Source organism: Megachile rotundata, chromosome 5 (assembly GCF_050947335.1).
Source record: "Megachile rotundata isolate GNS110a chromosome 5, iyMegRotu1, whole genome shotgun sequence".
NCBI lineage: Eukaryota > Metazoa > Arthropoda > Insecta > Hymenoptera > Megachilidae > Megachile > Megachile rotundata.
Window position 1 is genome coordinate 20,202,006 of NC_134987.1, and position 19,834 is coordinate 20,221,839.

The window sequence follows — 19,834 nt, forward strand, 5'->3', positions numbered from 1 at the left end:
TGACACGCGATCATTTTCGGTGCAGAATTCAACGCGTTAGTAGGCTTCCTGCAGATAAGTTGTTAAGAGGGTGTTTATAGTTTAAATAGATTATCCGCAGTTAACCACTCATCGCTCTCTATCTCTTCCAAACACCCATTATTTCTCCCCGTTTCACCCTATCTTTCCGTTTGTCTCTCTCGTTAATCGCGCAAAACTTTCGCGACTATTTCTATCCGGTGTTATCGTGTTCGCTATTGAAAATTAATTTCACGGTCTGCGTGACCGGGAAAGAGAAATAGAGGGGAGATAAAGAGGATTGATCGACAGATCAATCGCAACGGAAGATTAATGGTCCGAGCAATTGTACCAACGGTGAATACGTATTTAAGGGAATCAACAATCCATTAATCCGTTAAAAAGTATTTGGCAATGGATGTTTGATTATCTGTTTACTAGAAAGCATTAAGCAACGGAATCGAATAGAATTTCTAATACTTTAATTGAAAGGAGTTTGAAATTTTGTTAAAACATGTAATTTGGGCTTTTCGTCGCTGCGTTATTTGCAGTTTCTTTAGAGATTTATGCAGGATACATAAATATATTCGAAACAGAAAGCTTAGGAACATTACATTTTCGTAGGTCGCGAAACGAGTTCCTAGCTAGCTACCGGATGTATTGTTGGTTTACCGCATTTTCAGAAGTTCGTTTCATTCGAGGAGGATATAAATGCGAGGTCATTCGTTTTTTGCCAACGCGAGTCGCGAGCTGTGGTTTCAAACTCGCTACCGACTAACAAGGCTCGAATTTTTAATGAACCCCTGTATCTTCGATAATTATCTCTATCTCGGACGCGGATGAGTTTTTGCCGCGTTATGCGGCTTAACAAAAATACTGTATTACGCGCGAAAAGAATTCAATACTTTTGAAAACCATGATACGGACCTACGGATGAATTTTCGTGACCCAACGTCATTTGTTCGGCAGAAAATTACTATTCCGACGTTTCAACGTATACGAGATACGTAAAAATAAAACGTCAATAAGAGTTCACGATTTACGCTTTCTTTTTGGAGTTTTATTGTATCGATTCTTTCTTGCGGTACAACCTGTATAGCTTTGAATCGTGTTTGCCAAGTAATCTGGATTTTCACCAACGTATCCGCTCACGCCACGATTCAATAAATTACGCTTCGCCCGATGAAATTGCTTTTCACGATGATTCTGCCCCAATCGTTCGGCATCTGCGTTTCCTTCTCGTACAACTTGCTACGTTCTACGTTTCCATGAAAATACTCCTCACTCCGAGCGCAGAAGCGTTTAAGTCTCGTAAAAAACAAAATTATTCGAGGTGACGGTAACAAAATTTATAAACGTAGCATCTTTTCAAAATATCAATTATACGAAAGGTTTCATATTACCTGTTGAGGGGCTCAACGAAAAAGGAGAGCATGTCGGCATAATACGAATGTATATGAAAATTAATTTTAATCTGCTACATCGTTAGAGTTTTTAGACGGCAGAGAAAAATTAGAAGTCTCCATTTTACTGAATCAGTTAATTTCGCGTTGGCGGTATTCCGTGCGTTTTATACGAAATGATATAAGCATAAAATTTTATATAATTTGACGTTCATTTTCCAAGCAACAGCGGGAATATTAACAAAGCCTGACTAATTAGAGAATCCTTTTCGCAATTACAACAATACGAAACAGGATACAATTAAATGTTCGGTGCGATACGGATATCGTAATACACAGAGAAGTCGAATGAAATACGTTGGCTTCCCGATGACCGATGGTAACCTTATTAATGTTAATTCGATTGTTGCATGGATCATTATTATCGCTCGGTTTTAACGCTCTATCGTATACGAATGGTGATTGATACGCTTTGTCCGTTTCGTGATTGCCATAGTTTTCATGGAGTGTTATTCGATGTACTGATAAAACGATGATAATTCGTGAATGAAGCGTTCAAATGGGCCATGCCACTGTCTGCTATTATTGTGCACGTGATCTAATTAACAGACAACATCGCACAGTAATTGAATAAGTTTAGGAAATTATGTCAAAAACAAACAATGGCTTCTATCGACAACTTGCAGCAGTGCACGTATACTGCTATTTACGACAAATTTCAAATCGTTACATTGCTGTACGCGGACCAACAATTATATGTTCCATGTCCCATCGTCTCCAATTTAGCTTTTATGTTTTCAATGTACAATTTACGTCTACATTTTAGCTTACGTTTAGCAACTATGTCTCCAATTTATGCGCAGGTCCAGATTTTGGTCTACGACTAATTCTACATAATGAGGCTCGGGTCTAGGTCACATTCCACGAGTATATCTACATCTATGCATCTATGTCCGTGTCTACAATTTACGTTGATGCAATTAGTTCTGTGTCTACAATTTAGGTCTATGTACATGTTTACACGTGTAATTTGTAGTTTAGTCTATGTGCACATATTGAAACGTAAAATCGAAGATAAACTCGTAGAAATATCTGGTATTTTATCCGCTGTGTACAGTTGTTTTTTTATCGAAAATGCGAACGTACACTGCCGGCCGTAATAAATAAGAGTATCTGGTTGTACCAGAAAGAGTATCTCGAAGTTACAAGTTTTCCGAAGAACGTCCAATTTAAAGCGTCTTTTGTTACCGAACGATGTCGTCCATTAAGCAGACTGGCGTTGATTTATGTTGTTCCTTCCTTTTTTACGACGGACTGTGGATTGTATGTGGGTCACAAAATACTACGAGAGAGGCGTCGATGCAGAAACATGGAACGCGAACTAAGGAACAAGAAGACCAAAAGACAGCTACGATTCTCCGGAAATGGCTTCATTTCACCGAGATTTGTTCCGCCATTAAAATTCCCTCCGCTTCGCTGCAAGAACTTCGAACCGTAATAATTCCGCTGTTTTTTTCCGTTCGGTTGCAATTGTTTGATGGACATTCGATTATTGCGTGAATCAGTTCCAATATTAATAAATTATTTTTTGCTCGAAACGCATAATATTACAACGTAAAACGACATAATGCTGCTTTCGACAATATCTCGTACATAAATCATAATGTAGCTTCAATTAATAATAGAATATCTAATTACGAAGGGAATGTTAACACGATATCGTGGAATTTCGTACTCTCGTTTGGCGTAATAATACGTCGACTGATGGAATGAAAATAATAAAACGATGAACGCGTTTCTGTTAAAAAGCTGCAATTTCAGTTTCATCAAGCTGGTCACGCGGTACGGCTGCATTTAACGTCCCCCTTTATCGTCGCGATAGCGGTCAATTAATCCCACTTCCAGGAAAATTAATAGTTTCCTGCGCTAATTGAGTTTACAAATGGAACTCGATTCGTTTTCATCGCGACCACGGCGCTCCAGTGAAAAAATTCATTCTCGAAAATTTCCTCCCTAACGATGACACATTAGCCTGCCGGATCCGTACGTTAATTGATAAATAACGCGATCCTAAGCGATCAAATGGATACAATCGGTTCCATTATTCGAAAGCCGTTTAAACACCGAAGATCCGTCATGTTCTAAACGTTCGCAAAATGTTGAAAACATGGAAGATCGCTTGGTCTTATTTTCAGCAAATTCGCTCGATTCGTTCTTGATTAAATCTTTCGTAAATACATACTCTGTGTTCCAGCGATTCCTAATAAGCACACGTAAATGAGCACGGCCTTCTCGCAAAGGCAACTAGATCCTTTCGTAGATCCTTTGATGCAACGAACACTTTGATCCCAGGAAGCTCTAAGCTAAACTAAACTCATTTCCGCGAGATAAAACATTTTCAATTCTGCTTATCCAGTTCCAATTTGTGCGGTAACGCATTTTTACAACAGCGTATCACCGAAACGAGGAAATGCCACAGTTCACTTTTTAATTAGAAATTAAAGCATATTTCGCATCTTAATCCTATGTTGAATGGTTTATGCTCCACAGAACCGGCAGAGATTGACTCGAAAATGAATGATTATCGCTTGCGTATACCATTCGGCGAAGCAGTTAATCTTTCTACAGTGATTCGTCGCTATACGATTTGAAATACCTTCGATATTCCATGTTAGCGAAGTAACAGCAGCCAGATTAATTCATGCGAATGGACGTATCGATTCATTCAATTAACGCGTTCGCCGAACCGTTGAAATATATGATTAATATGGCCAGGATGTGTTTATAAGCGATCGCATCTGGAAATGGCTTGTTAAGTGCAACCGTTCATTGCCGCGATTTGTTCGTCGAACTATTATCCTGATTTGTTTATATACATGATCGATTGATATTGCATTACAATGATTATCAACATTTCTATGCGTAGCCCGTTTATTCTGAACAAACTGAGATCCTATTCACAATCCGGCTGTTCGCTGTTTCCATTACTGAACCCGATGCAAGACAACGCTGAAATTCGAAGGAGTAGCATTGTATACTATAATAATAAATAGTAGCGAATAATTTTCCATATTCCGGCAGTGATTTCGACGTAAATCGAGCGAGCATCTTAGTATCTTATTACGCTTTAGGATGCAACATGCGGAAGATGATCAGTTCCCGTCAGACGCGTTAATTCCATATATAAGGGCGTTGACACATAATCGGGAGAAGCACTCGACCGTACGTGATGTCGGGAAATTAACGAAGCGTCTCGAGTTTCGCAAAAGGACTCGTCAGAGCGTCGCGACGCTGCGCCGGGCCAAGGTCTACGTGACTACATACATTGGCGGCTGATAGAATGCTGTTCGAAATTAAACAAACTTTAAGGACCCACAAAAACTAATTAAATTTTACGACACAGAAACTTTCACGGTTGCAAACTGCATTAATTGGAAGAGGCATAACGCAATAGTAGTGTTCGAAAGCGATGAAAACCACGAAAGAAACCTTTTCTAAAACGTTTCGAACGGCCTACACGGTATCGTGGATAGTGTTTACACAGCGTTTAGCGGGTAAGGTAATTACCAGGAATAGCTGGTACTCGGCTCGTGCTACCAAACACCTTCAACATCAATCACTTTGGGCTCGCGATACGAAACCGTGGGGTATACGACCGACAGCCACGCAAATACGCCAACTGCTACGCCAGTGAAAAAAGCTGCTTTCGAACGCGAGCACGCACGCACGCACTCGCTTACTCACGAGATTGTTTTAAGGGCGAAGGTTTTTTTCGAGGGGTAAAGTCAACGAGCTCGAACGCCTCTGATAGAGTCATTGAGCACCTCGAGGATGTCACGACGTCGCCCGACGTCGTGTAGTTGACGCTTTTTAACAAAGGGATTCGCTTCGACGTACGCGCGGGTACTTGTCTACGCGTAACGAAAACAAAGGATTTCCGTAGAAAATCGCGTAAGAAATAAATGGGAAAAGGTCTAAAAGAATGCCAACGTGTTCCTCTACCGGTGGAGGAGCGCCACGGAATGGAGAGAATAAAGCATTTTAAGAAAAGAATTTATTTTTACATGGAATTTTCAAACAGGACAAGAAAAATGTAGTACAATTCGTTACGTACGAATTTAATTCTATTATTTTCACTCGAGAATTTTATCCGCGACTTTTTCTTTATTCTTCTCGCCATTAACTACAAACGTAGGTATTTGTTTCTTTTCAACTGTTTAGTCGGTAGCAATTATCACGATTTCTCATTCCATTTTCAGCAATAACGCGAAAAATAAAAGAGATTAAAATCTGAAAACGCGGAATAAAATAAATATTCGTGCTTTTTTAAATCAACAGTAATCTATTCCGAAGCTTTGAACAGGATAAACAGCTCTTGAATTCGGGCTCGCGGATCATATTTTGTCGAGTATCTCGGAAACTATTTGTTGCAGGATAAAAATTCGAACGTAGGATTTGTGTTTTTCCATAATAAATATTACTATGGAAGCGATACAAATTTTTCAGGAAAAGTAATCAGCATTTTATCAGAGACATTTGTACGGGTGCTCTATTTTTCACATTGGTGCTTTATCATTTAAAAGTACACGAATCGCGTATTTTATCTTTCTCCCGGCTACAAATAATGTGCAACTATTCAACAAAATAGAATTTACAATCCCAGCTTTAAAGGCCGTTTAAATCTTCCTCGAAGCGGACGATTGACAATAAAAAAGAAACATGGATCACTCGAAAACAACATCCAACGTTTTACTATCACGCGTTTCTATCAACGGTAGGTTGTTCGAGACAAAGTGCGGTTGATCCAGTTCTGTGCTCGCAATAGTAACTGAACGTCCCGAATCGATAAGGTTAAATGCAAGCTGTTACTCAACACTGTTGGAATACACGTAACAAAGCTTTCTGCAGGGGGTAACTGCAACGAATGATCCGAGATTTAAGAACTAATGGCTGCTTACGAGAGTTCCCTGGCACGCAAGGATGCGTGCGCGAAAGCATTTCACACCTGCCTGCGTAAACACAAGAAGCTGGTAGATTCGATTTAATTTGCAGCCCCGTTGCGAACGCAAACACGAGATACGTCGGTTCAGCTAGGTGCAATCAAATCTCGGCTCATTAATAACCGGCGAAACGAGCTTCGCCTGCCTATACATATACTTCAGCGCTGCTTGCCTTTTCCCTTTGCTCGTTCGCGCTTCTATTTAAATGTACGCGTGATATTTAGAATGTTCAAGGATCACTCTTTTTTCAACCTTTATTCGTCAATTTTTTTCACGAATACACCATTTCAATTCACGCACCTCTGTCAGACGAGCAAACACGTTTTTTAGAGCTTTCGAGTTCGCTTTTTGCAAACGAGCCATTTCGGTAGAGACACTTTGGTCAAACGCGTACACCGTCTTTTTAAACCTTTACAGAAGCATCCGTTTCTTCAGAAGCCAGTTTATATATTCGCTCCTGGTTTAACGCGTTGCCTGCCACCGTTATTCGTACGTAGTTGATTTCTCTTGCACGCCAACGAACCAAACGACCGTGATTTTCTACTTAAACCGCCGGTTTTATTTTCTCGCGAAGCCAGGAACGTGTGTTGTAAAGAACTTGAATAATGGTAACGTATAGATGATCTTTTTATGCGGCCAATTCGTTTTCGGCGAAGCGGATTATGATTTTCTTCTTCTCACGGAGCAAGCTAGCTTTTTACGTTTACGTCCGCGATCGATCTTGCCATTGTCATAAAATCCATGCCTCGTACCTTCTGCTCGAACCTTTTTTCTGATCTCGATAAAATATACCACTTACCGAGAAAGAAAGCAACCGAACGAAAGCCAATTTCTGATCTCTCTGACCCTTTGCCAAGAAAATGAAACTTCCAACGTGCTAGTTGACGAATTAAACGCGACAACTGTTACTTTTGCTTGCATCGATACATTTTCCTTTATTTTTGTTCGCGGACATACCGGCGAAACTTGATCGGAAAAATGGCACATCGTCGCGTATGCAAATATTCGCGTACCGTTTCGGCGGATCAACCTAACCAAAAGAATCGTGGAAATGGAAAGTGTCGAAAGAAGAGCGCGGCAAAAAAAAGAGACAAAAGTTGATCGCGAGGGAAAACAATACAGTGAACTGGCGAGTGTTGGATTCGAGCGTCGTGACGGACCAGCAATTTCCTCGGAAATCTAAAATGCAAGTAACAGTATGTTTGTCGAAATTACCATCTATCTACATAGAACCGAGCGCAAGAGAAGGAAATAGAAGGGGTGGGAAGGGAAAGGGTGGCAATCGTAGGTGGTGCTCGGCATCAACGAGCCGCTCGATCCGAGTTTCGTGTTCCATTATGGCACCCAGACCAAAGCGCCTATCGGACCGGCGAACGTCCATGGGTTTAGATGCGACTTCGTTGTATATCGGCTGGGAATACGTCGTTATGTCGGGCCGAGTTTACAGTGGGACCGGCTACGTGAGCTGGATGAAATCAGCGCAGACGCGAGTCGATGTCGCCGGAATTTCAGATTCACCGGGCTGGATACCTTCGAGCATGGTCGGTTCGTGTTTTCCCGCTACCACGATATTCGAGAGAAGTGGATAAACATCCTCGAAACGAGCAGCAACGATATTCTTAATCCGTTCAGTGAACCACTTTGGAAGATGAAGAAAAGCACGGGGAGTGTACACGGTGCACGCTATAAAATCTATGTGTTCTCTACGACAAAAGAATTCGAAGAATCCTTTTACCATTTTGCGATACGGGATACGAATAATTAAACACTGAATACCACGTTCTTATAGCGCTCTGTACGAACGCCGAGTTTTTGTAGTTATTACTTTTACGCGTAATCGTAACTGCTACAATTTTCACGATGTCATTATGCGCGGGTATGCGCATTCTAATGCATCGTATCATGTTCTACCGTGTACCGTCGAGCAAGTAGCATTCATTTCCGAAGGTACGTTTAAAATATGAATCAGCCAATTTCGGATCACCGGCGGAAGTTCGAATTGGAAACGAGAACGTCAGCAACGTCAGACTCGCTGTGTAACATTGATGGCTGAGCAAACGATGTCGACCTTTGACATTTCCGCGCGTAAAACGGGGAAACCCTTAGAAAAATTACATTCCTTCGGATCGTTGGGAAATTCTGACACGATGGACGCTCGACGTCGAATAGCGAATCGATTATTGGACGCGCGGCAGCCTTTCGTTTCTCACCGTCTGAAAGCGTGCACCTCGCGGATCGATTGGCCAGGATTCTGGCCCCGTCGAGATCAAGCGGATCACCCGGAAAAGGAATCGTTGACGAAGCGTTGCTACGCGATCTTGATGCTGCAATCCGGCTGAAACAATTTCTTTTACATCGATATTGACGTTCTTGCATAGATCCTTCTACTCTTTCGTGTAACGTTTTCTATGTAATCGTGACCTGTCGGAGTTCGTGCTACACTGGTCAAATTTGTCATTCAGGTTACGTATCTCATTAGCGAAATGTATGAACGGACGAGACTTATTTTTGGGGTGGACATTTGCTTAATTACATGTATGTTTTAAAGAGTCAGTCTGGTCGCTGAAACGATCATATTATCGATTCAGCAATCGCTGGACTCGCTAATTTACGAGCACGTATTTCCTAACTTTCATATTTTCTCGAATTTTTCGTGTCGAGAATGTTCCCGTGTCGGTGAATTTTTCTTGTTAACGAAACGCTGCGCGCGCAACTCGGGGTTAAAGATTTTTTATAAATTGATATTTCATCGTCTAATACATTTTACGCGGAGGATCGCGAGCACGTGCAATTTTATTATTTTTATGGTTTATTCGGTCGAAAGATAAGAACGTCAGTTCGGGATAGATAATACGACTCGTGTCTATCATACGCGTACCAGTAGGTGGATAGATATTCCCCTAGATTCGTTGCGGTTTAAGAGTCTTGACACTTTGGGGACTTCCTGTCCTGAAATTTACGGAGTGAAGCGTGCGACCGACGTGTTCCCGCAGATGGTAAGATATCGTGACTGGAAATCGATAGCCACATATCGGTGAAAACGTCAGCTCGCGTAACGCAACGTTAAACGATGATAGGCTATCGTCTATTTTCGCCAAAAAATTTCAAACTTAGCAAAGAAACGGGGAGCGAGAAATTCAATTTCTAAGAAGCTCGACATCTTTCGATCGAACGGAAACGAGATGACCGAAGATAGAGATTAAGGAGATACGAGAAAGGTGGAGAGGCACGAAAAGGGAAATAAAAGGTAGTTAGTAAGAAGCAAGAGGTAAACATCATCGTCGAGTAAAGAGACACTTCAGCGTGACAAGATTTTATCGACCTCTCCGTCTGAAGGAGAACTCGATGGAAAGGAAACGGAGAGAGAAGACTCGTAACTTAAGCTTGATTCTGCTATTACCTGCAACGTTATTTATAAAAGGCGAAAGGGGCTACGTTGGAACTACCGAAGCTAAGGAACAGCTTGAAAACTTTCGTGTATCTTGGTCGAGATAAAGTTGTAAACCGTTATGAGGCAAAAGTAAATAAAACTTCTTCCCTGATCCTTAATTACTAACGTTTGTTATCTGAAACTAATGTTACAGTAATAAGAGGCGAGTGGGATGTTCTTTGAAGTACACAAAGATAAAGTTCGCGTTAAAAGACGGGAATTTCTCTCGTACACCGCATTTTCTCGTTCGAGCTCATTTTCTAAGCGTAACAATATCCGCTAATAGTCTTATATTAAATTACGTGCCCGGCAACACGACATGTCCACATAATAATACTCGACGATACGACGCGTGTATTGTCTGCCAAAAGCGTTCTACTCGAATAACGTAAGAGATTTTTGGCCCCGAAAACATTATGATTTTGAAAATAAGAATTAACGCGCATTTTCCACGGCAGAGCGCGGCGTGCACAAGCGGAATGTTATTTCGTAAAATTCGTTTCTGTCGATGAAATTTTCCTGAAAGTAGGTTTCTCTTTACCGAGAGAAAATTCGTTGGTGAAATATCGAGGCAGTCGTTTGAAGTCGGCACACTTGACGCGAGCATCGATTGACACGCGTATAACCGGATACGTGTGTTCGTGTACGTATATTTTAGGATCTTGTATGGTGTCGGTCTGGTCCGCGTCGCGTCGCCTCGCGTCGTCCCGCGTTGCTTCGGTTGCTTGCCAGTCGTGTCATGAAATATTCACGATACAAATGGCACACACCGAATCCGATCACGAGCGTTCGAGTTAATAAGAAACTTTCTAAACTCTAATGCATTTAAATTGGTTCACCCCCCACACTCGGAGCATTCAATTACGTTCATTTGCCTCGTCGAGGATCGCATTTGCCGCCATTCAGTCAGTTTCCGTGCACCATGGTTATGAATATCTTTTCATCGATCCCGATCGAAGACGTTCGTGATTCGCTGAATTCAATCGGTCGAGATAACGTAGAACGATGGGAAATCAGGAAATTTACGATTCTTCCGACGAAGTCAAATTTAATAGGAGCGAGTAATTCGATGAATTATAGGATATCATTTTGCGCTTTAAAGATGACGCGTCGATAGAATATTAGTCGAAAACGATCATCGAGGTTCAAATTGTTTTTCCATCGATCCACTGTTCCGAAAGATCTCTACTTTTCTTGCCGGTTGACCGACAATGTCTTCATCGCGTTACGGAATATTTTTTCGAGCTTCCTTACCCTGTTCGACTAGAAAGTATTTCCGACGAAAAGGTGAATGAAGACGCATCGTCGCGTCGGTAGCAAGAAATAACCGGCGTTAATCCATGAATGATTGCCTCCTCGATACAGGTTGTCTCTAAAGACCAGGATTATAATCAACCCCAACGTTTCATTTTCGACGATCGTTTATTACCTCTAGCCATCCACTTTTTCTTTTCTCGAGCCGTATAAAACGGTGAATCGTCTCCTCTTATCCGTGGCCGTTTCAATCCGGCGTTATATCGCAGAATCTCTGGCAAAACGATTAAAAAGCAAAGTTATCCGGTGATATACAACGCTTTTCCAAAGAACCCCATTCACAGAAAGCCTGAAACATTAATGCTGAACGTGAAAGGCAACTTATCGTTTTTTAGAACGATAAGAAAGATTTAAAGGATAATTGCGACGAATGCAATTTTCGTGAAACAGGCCGAAAGAGATGGACGGATAAAGCCGTTCCACAATTATGTTCCATCAACGTCATAGCTGATAGGGTTTCAGGCAAGTCGGCGTAAAATTGAAATAGGGGATGCTCTAACATTTGGCCGGGGCTAGACGTGTCCGTCCGTGTGCGCGCGCGCGTACCTAATAGGTTTAGAGACGGAGCGACCCTTATCTACTACGGGGTGGGCACACACTGCTGCTAGATAACAATCTCCTTTCCGCTCTGACCGATAAACGCCTTTCCACTTAAGGAAGTGTAGGACCCGCTTTAAAACTCATCGAAGTTAACGAACATTTCCGAAATTATTCTTCGTCGCCTCATAAATCATCGCAAAAAGTTTCAAACGGATTCGCTGCACCGTTTATCAACTATTACGAGTTTAATTCTCCTCGATTATACACGAGTTCTTACGGGAGATGTACCGTTGATATATCACAAATTTTCGGTAGATTTGTCACCGATTTGTGTCGAACGCGTCCTCAAATGTTCACGATAGCGCGAGAGTCATCGATCTTGATCTATATGTGTTTTTTTACGTATTAGCGTCTACGAGTTGATACAAATTTATGAGAAAGAGAATTTATCATTGCGAGAATAAGTAACAAAATCAAATCACGACGATAAGGTATCATTTTAAATGGGTCGGTGAGATGTGTTCTGTCAGGTAATTTCCTGATGTTGACGGATCGTTTTCGATTATTCCACGCAATTTATCTGGCCGTCTTTCAGGCACATCGTGCGTTGGATGTGTGGTTTCCACACGGTTGGATCTATGAAACACCCCGAACACTTAAGCAATTAACCCGATGCGGAGTAACCTCGTTCAACGAATAGCACTTATCGCGATGCACCTGTCCTGTGATCACTCGATCTAAAACGCGTACTCCCTTTGATCAGCATTCCGTTACCTTGCACGCATCTATTTCTCATTCAACGCGTATTACTACTTTCCGTTCTGTTTCCTGCATCCACGCGGTCCAGTTTTTATTTTTCCGTGTATCGAGAGCGACATATAACGGTTATCGCGTGTGACTAAAGTCACATTTCGTAACATAAATATCGTCCTAATAATAACCTAAGAATGATCAGAATCGGTAAGCCAATAAATAATTATGCTACTACCCGTATTTGGCAATTAGAGTAGCGGTACCCATGTAACGCTGGTACTGATCTAATCGTTCAAATATACATGCCCTCTGATCTAACCACGGCATTACTACGTGTTATAGAGCAAACTAGGTGTTCAATTCTAGTTGACCATTGTACAAGGGCTCATGAGGGCAATACCAATTTATTTAGAATGCCCTGGAATGGACGACTACATCAAATACCGTAGATACCCTGCCACCATGGCAGCTAATCTTGTGGCTGCCAGGAATGTTTTAGAGCAAGGTAGATGTCTAGAGAAACGAACGTTGACCCGATAAGTTGTAGTCGTCAGAGGTACATTATCTCTAACACGGTAGTAAAAGCACTACACGCGGATTCTCGTTATTTGCCGAATGAGATACCTCGAAATCTAATACTGTAGAGCGATAGCGAACAGTTCAAAGTTCGAAACCATAACGCATGCATCTCTGTAGTTATCTGCGCTATCCAATATATGTTTACACCATGAAAGTCCCTACGGGAATTCTGCGACCATATTCATCCGTGCTGAGAGGAGAGAGTTGAATGGAATAAGCGAAGTATTCTCGTCTCTGTATTGTTCCGATAGACATCTTTCTGTTCTACAATACATATATACCCCCATGGTATTATCAGATAGAGAGTCCTGTCAGTAGTTCAATGATTAGACGTACATCCGTCCTGTCTAGGTGTGATAAGATGTCATGCTGCCTCTCACGCGCCCGACACTGACTATTCTCCTATCTAAGCAGCTTTACTAACCAGTTACCTTGCTATTCTGCATTAAACGTTCAATCGTTTCTTCTCTTTCTTTTAATCAAAACCGTACAATAGCAATAAGTGTATTGCATTCGAACGTCGTTCCGGTCTTTTGCAGCAACGAAATGCATAAAACGACAAAAACGACTGGTTTTATCTTGAATTTCATTAGCTCAATTAGTTAAGGAGCCGCTGTGTTTGCTCGAAGGCGGTGTCGGCGATATTGCGCGACGGTGTACGTTTTAAATACCCTTGGTGGGCCGATAAGAGGGTGGCTGTCGTTGACTTTGATTGCACTATTATTTCAGCGTCGTAAACGGTCAGCTTGGTGCGAGGGAATATGGTAACGAGCGTGCTTATAATCGTTCTTATCTGAAACGTATGCACACGCGCGTGTGCTTACGGCTGACAGAATAGGCCGGCAAGAAGAATCGCCGCGAGAAAGAAATTATATTCCGGAATCGGTTGATAAGATGTAAACGTCACTGTTAAAAATGAGACCCCTTGTTACGCCTTTCTGCGCGTTTATACAAAATTTCTAATCCCGTGGCCACGATCTTGCTTTCAGCCTTTAGCAGCCATATTTCGGTGTTTATTTTTAAAGAATTTCGCTGAGAAACGCGGACGTAGATCTTAATCACTGACGGCGCAATTATTCTTCGACTTTTTTCGCCTTTTAGTCTCTCCCGCTTCTTAGAAATCATTAAAAGCACGATAATTTGGTTTTTCGGTTTAATCGTTTCGTCTAATCACTAAAGCCTCGTGCTCTTCTATGCTGATTCGATAAAGTTATATTTGGGAAGTAAATTGTTTAAAGCGAAGATAACGTATGCATGGTTGCGCACGTTCTCCGGCTGTTCCCGGCTTGACAAACGAGCATATTGGACGAGTTTAACATATTTCGTATTTCGTTTAAGGGAATTTTTCAAAAGGCATTGGTTTCATCTAGCAAATGTTAATGTAAATTGTACAGAGCCGACGGTCTTTGAGCCAGGACGGATCAAAGGAAACCAAAAAGCTATGCACGTCCGCCTTTTCACCGGAGTGAAATATCTGCGAGGCATACGAAATATATATTTTCGTTCCCGGCGAACCACCCTTCTCTTCCTTTTTGATAATGCGGTCGAGCGCGTACCTACACGTACGTAATGCGCGTGAAAATATTTGAATAATTATTTCTCCTCCGCGTTACTCGAAATTCTCGAAATTTTCTACTCGTATTTTCTATCGTATTAAATTTGCGTTTCGGCTCTAATATTGGCGCTGCGGATCAAATAGAGTATTGTTCGGCGCATACAAATATTAGCAGCGATAACGCTTCGAAAAGCTCTCGAATATCCGATATTGAGAAAATTAAATGGAAGCCGAGGGAATCGCGCGAACGAATAAACAGTAGCTACTTGGAGGCCGCGGGTCGGCTAAAGTTTTCAAAACGGTATACCCTAAAGGAGGTTCGCTCGATCGCGTCGATCAACGATATGGAAACGAGTCGCGAAAGTTGTCCGCCAACGAAGGGACGAGAGATCGATCGACGTAAAGTTAATTAAGGGCGTGGATGAAAAATCGCTGGACGACCGCGTGCATAATGCACGGATTCTGCGGGCTCGACAGTTTTCTGGTCGTTTTAATAGAGAACGCTAATTAGAAACCGGATTGCATTACTTTAAATTGCAGCGTTGAGAATGGTGCAACTGCGGCGGTCAAGCCAATTAACCGAGTCTCTCGATAATTACGAGCCGTTGGCCGGTCGGTCGCTTCATTTAAGCCGGCCGCACGATCAATCACCGCTCTCTGCTTGCAGGAATTCAAGGACTTTTCCAATTACACGCGTATCCCTGCGTCCAACTAGTTCTACCACTTTGTGCCTTTACCTCAACCTTCGTCCTTTGTATATTACTCGTTCCCGCGATATTGAAATCGTGCAACTTTTGGTACAACTTCCATTCAACTCGATAGAGCCTCACTCGGTTTTGTAATAATTACGGTAGAGTTATAACGCGTTGCAGTAGATCATTCGCTATCTAAGAGGGAAATAACCTCCGCAAACATAGGAGTAAAAAGACGGATATTTGTCGAGATCACTTTCTGCCTAGTATTCTGCCACAAAAATTGTATAAATTTAAATATTTGCTGTATCTCTCATGGAACCGCGAAACACAATGTACATATATACATATCCAATCTCCTTGCTACTTTATTTTTGAAAACTTTTTACAGCATCCGCTCCATTCATTTCCTCCGGAGTTGCTACTTTCTTTGTCATATAGTAAAAATTTGATATTTTCCGGTTCACCCTACGTCGCTACGTTAAACGCATATTAAAGGAACACGATAAAAATGCGAAAATGTCGGGAAGAAGGGGATTCAAATAATTTCTTAGCGGCCTTTTTCTGTTCATAAGAAACGTTCTTGATTTTATCCCAGCATCATTTGTTCTACTAACTTTTTGCGTATTAGCCGAGTTCTAATCTTGCGTATAAGTTTCTTCGACCGTTCGAATCAAAATGACATACAAGAATTGGATTTGCGGCTCGTTTAATCTCGCAATTTATTACATAAAGTATCAGTCTGGTGTTCCACGATTTTCATCGAATAGAAACGTTTAAAGAAATAATGTAGAAGATCGGTATGGTTTATTTGACGGTACAATATTAATGCGACGATAGGGTGCACGTTATCGAAAACGTTCGTTTTCATAATGGCCGTTTAACCAGGGAGGAGAGTAATTCTTTCAGCCACTTATCAACGTGTACAGTTGGCCCTGGCAACATTCATGGTCTCCTTAATCCGTGGTTCCATTAACGAGCACCGCGACAGAGTGTAGCGCATTAGCGCGTAGTCAACCATAAAATTTCGCGTTGGACGTTCAACAACCATCGTTTTTAGGTTCTATGCTCGCGATACGAGCTAGTTAATTCGCGGGTATATACTACTCGTTCCTGCGGTTGATTAAAATTGTCATTAGAAAGCGTATCATGAGCTTCTACAGAATGTTCCGAGCTGGAACAAAGGACGAAATTTTATTAACGGGTCTCGTTAAATTTCCTCGACCCTAGCATTTTGTCCTTTCTGCCTCGAGTTACGATTTATTAAAATTTTGCGTTGTATCGAAGATAATACGGCCGCTTAAAGTTAACTCTTTTCGGTAAATTGTTCGAACTACAGCGTCGACTAAACTCGCGTTCAACTTGAAACTTTCGCCAAATAGTTGTTCAGTGTCTCGTAAAAAGAGAGAATTATAGAAGCTCGAGGCCGCGAATATTCGGCAAAATTTCTTGCCCAGCAAGATCGTGTAGATTCGAAGCTAGAAACAGTATTAAGAATTTGAGAAACTATCGTGTCGGTCCACGAGTATCACCTTACTCTACTCTATCATTCTAAGAATAGCACAGCTCAATTTCGACCGCAAATAGAGTCGTGGTTCGTACAAAGTTTAATGAAAGTTAGCTATGTTTGATCCTGCGACTTTAATACCTATCCGCACATACACGCGTCACTTTCTTTTTAATCAAACTAAACAGAGAATTCAATTTCAACGGTTTCTGATATTTCAAGAGTGTCGAACGTTTCAAAACTGTTAAGATCTTAGCGGATCGAATAAAAGTTTGAAAGAGGAATAAACATTATAATTTTTGAATTCTCGAAAGGCTACGAAAGCGAGTAATTCGTGCATCTAATGAAATTCCATTGGACGTAAAAAGCGTCTAGTCACAGGGGTTTATTCGAAAAGAAAAGGTTGAATTGATTTTCAGAGGGGCTGTAGCGAAATGGTTAAATAGAAGAGGCTAGGGATGATGTATAGAATGAGAAACAATTTCGACTCGGTCAAGGGGATGCGTATTCGAAAATGGTATGGAAGAAAGGATGAAAAGGGTCGTTTGTGAATGGTCGTTGCCGAAGAAAACAGGTTCTACGGTCCGACGTAGGAAGGTTACGCCTTGTAGCAGTAAATCGGTTACCCCTAACATTTGTCGAACCCTTATACAACTTAAGAATCGGAGCAATCCTTTATTAGTTGCTCCCAATGTAACAATATCAGCAATAACACAGAATAAACTAATTACGCTGTACTATTATCCTGCACGAAACAAGATTAATCCACAAAAGAAGGATTATTTTGTGTAATTTTTTTTCGCAAATCCTCCATTAAACGCTGAGCGTTGATCGTCATGCATTATTGCCACACGCTGGTTCTCGTATTACGTTATATTTTGTACGTCAAAGCCATAATCCTTTTTTGTTATAAATGGTCTGCACAGTTCTCGATGAAGACCACGAAATAAATGAAATTTCCAAATTTTTCATCATGATCGTATAGGAAACACTAGGACGTCGTACAAGTAACCGCGTTGCATTAGTACGCAATGCGCGACGATGCGATTGCAACGATGTAACGAGCAACACCCGTGTAGCGGTATTGAATATTCGAATCGAATTCTTTTTCCCGGCTTAATTCGCTTTTTCCTCGCGATGTCCGCTCGTACACCGCTTTATTATTAATCCACGTCCACACAGCGTCGTTCGTATTCGTCTGAATTTCGTTATAGACTATAGACAATGCCGAAGCCACCTCTGTCTCTACTTTTTTACATTTCTAATTAACCGCTGCAATTTTTATTCGGTTGGCTAACCGCTCGCGTTGGCCGATTAAAAATTTCGTTTTTTTCGTCAACGCTCCCTCGCTTCGAGGAACACGACCCAGTTCCATGGGATAAAGCAAACAAATTAATAGTACGTTTGATGCGAACGGCGACACGCTACGCTTTAATTTCCCTACGAGCGTGTATACTTTAGTCCATGGAATAATAACGGGATTGATATTGTAACATCATTTTTAACGAAGAGATACACGGTCTAACCTTGCGTACTTGAAGCCACAGAGTTAAGCTCTAACGTTAACGACGGATTCTACGTGCAGAATATGTTTGCCTAGTTCGAACAGCCTGGAGTACCGTGTCCATGTTCATTCGTCAAATTATTTTTATCCCTTTTATATCGTCGATTTTATCTAGCAACGTGTCTAAAGCTCGTTTCGGGGATCCAACGTGTTCTACCTCTCGTTTTCCCGGAATCATTTTCATCGGAAAATATGCGTTACGCTTGCTCGACTCAAGAACGGAGAAGGTTAATAGCGTAAATATAGAGAGAAAGCAGAGGAATAATTTCGAGTCACAGATCGTTTCTAATTAATCCATGTTAAGTCATCAACACGACGCTATCCGTTTTGTACTAACGAACCTGGCTCAACAGGGAGTTGTAATTACATCTGTGCTTGTTGCGCTTTTTCCGTCCTCTTGATTCCATCCCGGGAATTTTCAAGAACCCCCGGATCCTCGAAAAATAAAAGACAATAACGAGAAATGGTGGCTGGAAAGACGCTTAATTACCACGCTGTCAGCGATGCTCGAGAGCAAAGGATAATCGTAATCGGCGATTTCAACGAATAAAGGTAACAGCCGACCTCCTTCGGGAATGAAACTACACTCGAGAGGATAATTCGAGATTGTTTTTGTCTTCCCAAAAGGCATCGTTAAAACGGACCGATCCGTTTTACCAAGGTAACCAAGGGGAAACGAAAGCAAACGACTAATTTTCGCTAAAGTAGCGAAATCCAACTGCAAAAGTAGCTTACTCTACTAATTCGCTGATCGTTGATCACTGGATGATCGCTGGATCGTTGAAAAGAAAAAGACGTACTCTGCAAATAAGCGAGAAAGAATATACCGTTAAACAAGTATTTTACTCCGCGTTACACCGAAGCGAAATTGAAGTCCTGAATCCTTTTTTGAACATTATACATGGAGTCGCCGAGAGTTTCGAAATAGAAGATGTTTCTCGAGTTACTCCAACCATATAGCGAAACTTTCGACTCAGTTAGAATATTATTCCAATTACAAGTCCTTATAAATTTTCGCTACTCTAAATGACGGTCTCAAGTTACCACACGAACTTCCCATCTTCAAAGTTCTAAAAGCTAGGAAGCGTTGGACGCTTTCAGGCTACAATTTCACAATGAAAATAACATCGTTCTTCGTTCGCGTAACGTTCCGTTGCAATCGGAGTGTTCTACTTCGGTATTTAAGAACCCATCTACTCTGATATACCATCAAAGATCTTGAGATCAAATTTTGTGACACAGATTGAAATTGAATTCCAAGACATTTTAATATTATACGTACCTAGAAATAGACTTGTCAAACTGTATATATTTCGGAGTCGGTAATATCGGGTGCAATAACCTGCTTGTAACTGTCTAATTTTATTTCTCTGATACTATTTCGGGTTTAATTTTATTCCTCTATGGATGAAACGGGTCTAAGAATAATAGCATCTAACGCGTGACAGTATGACGCTGACGATCTGACACTTGGAAATTTAGGGAAATTTAGAGACCATC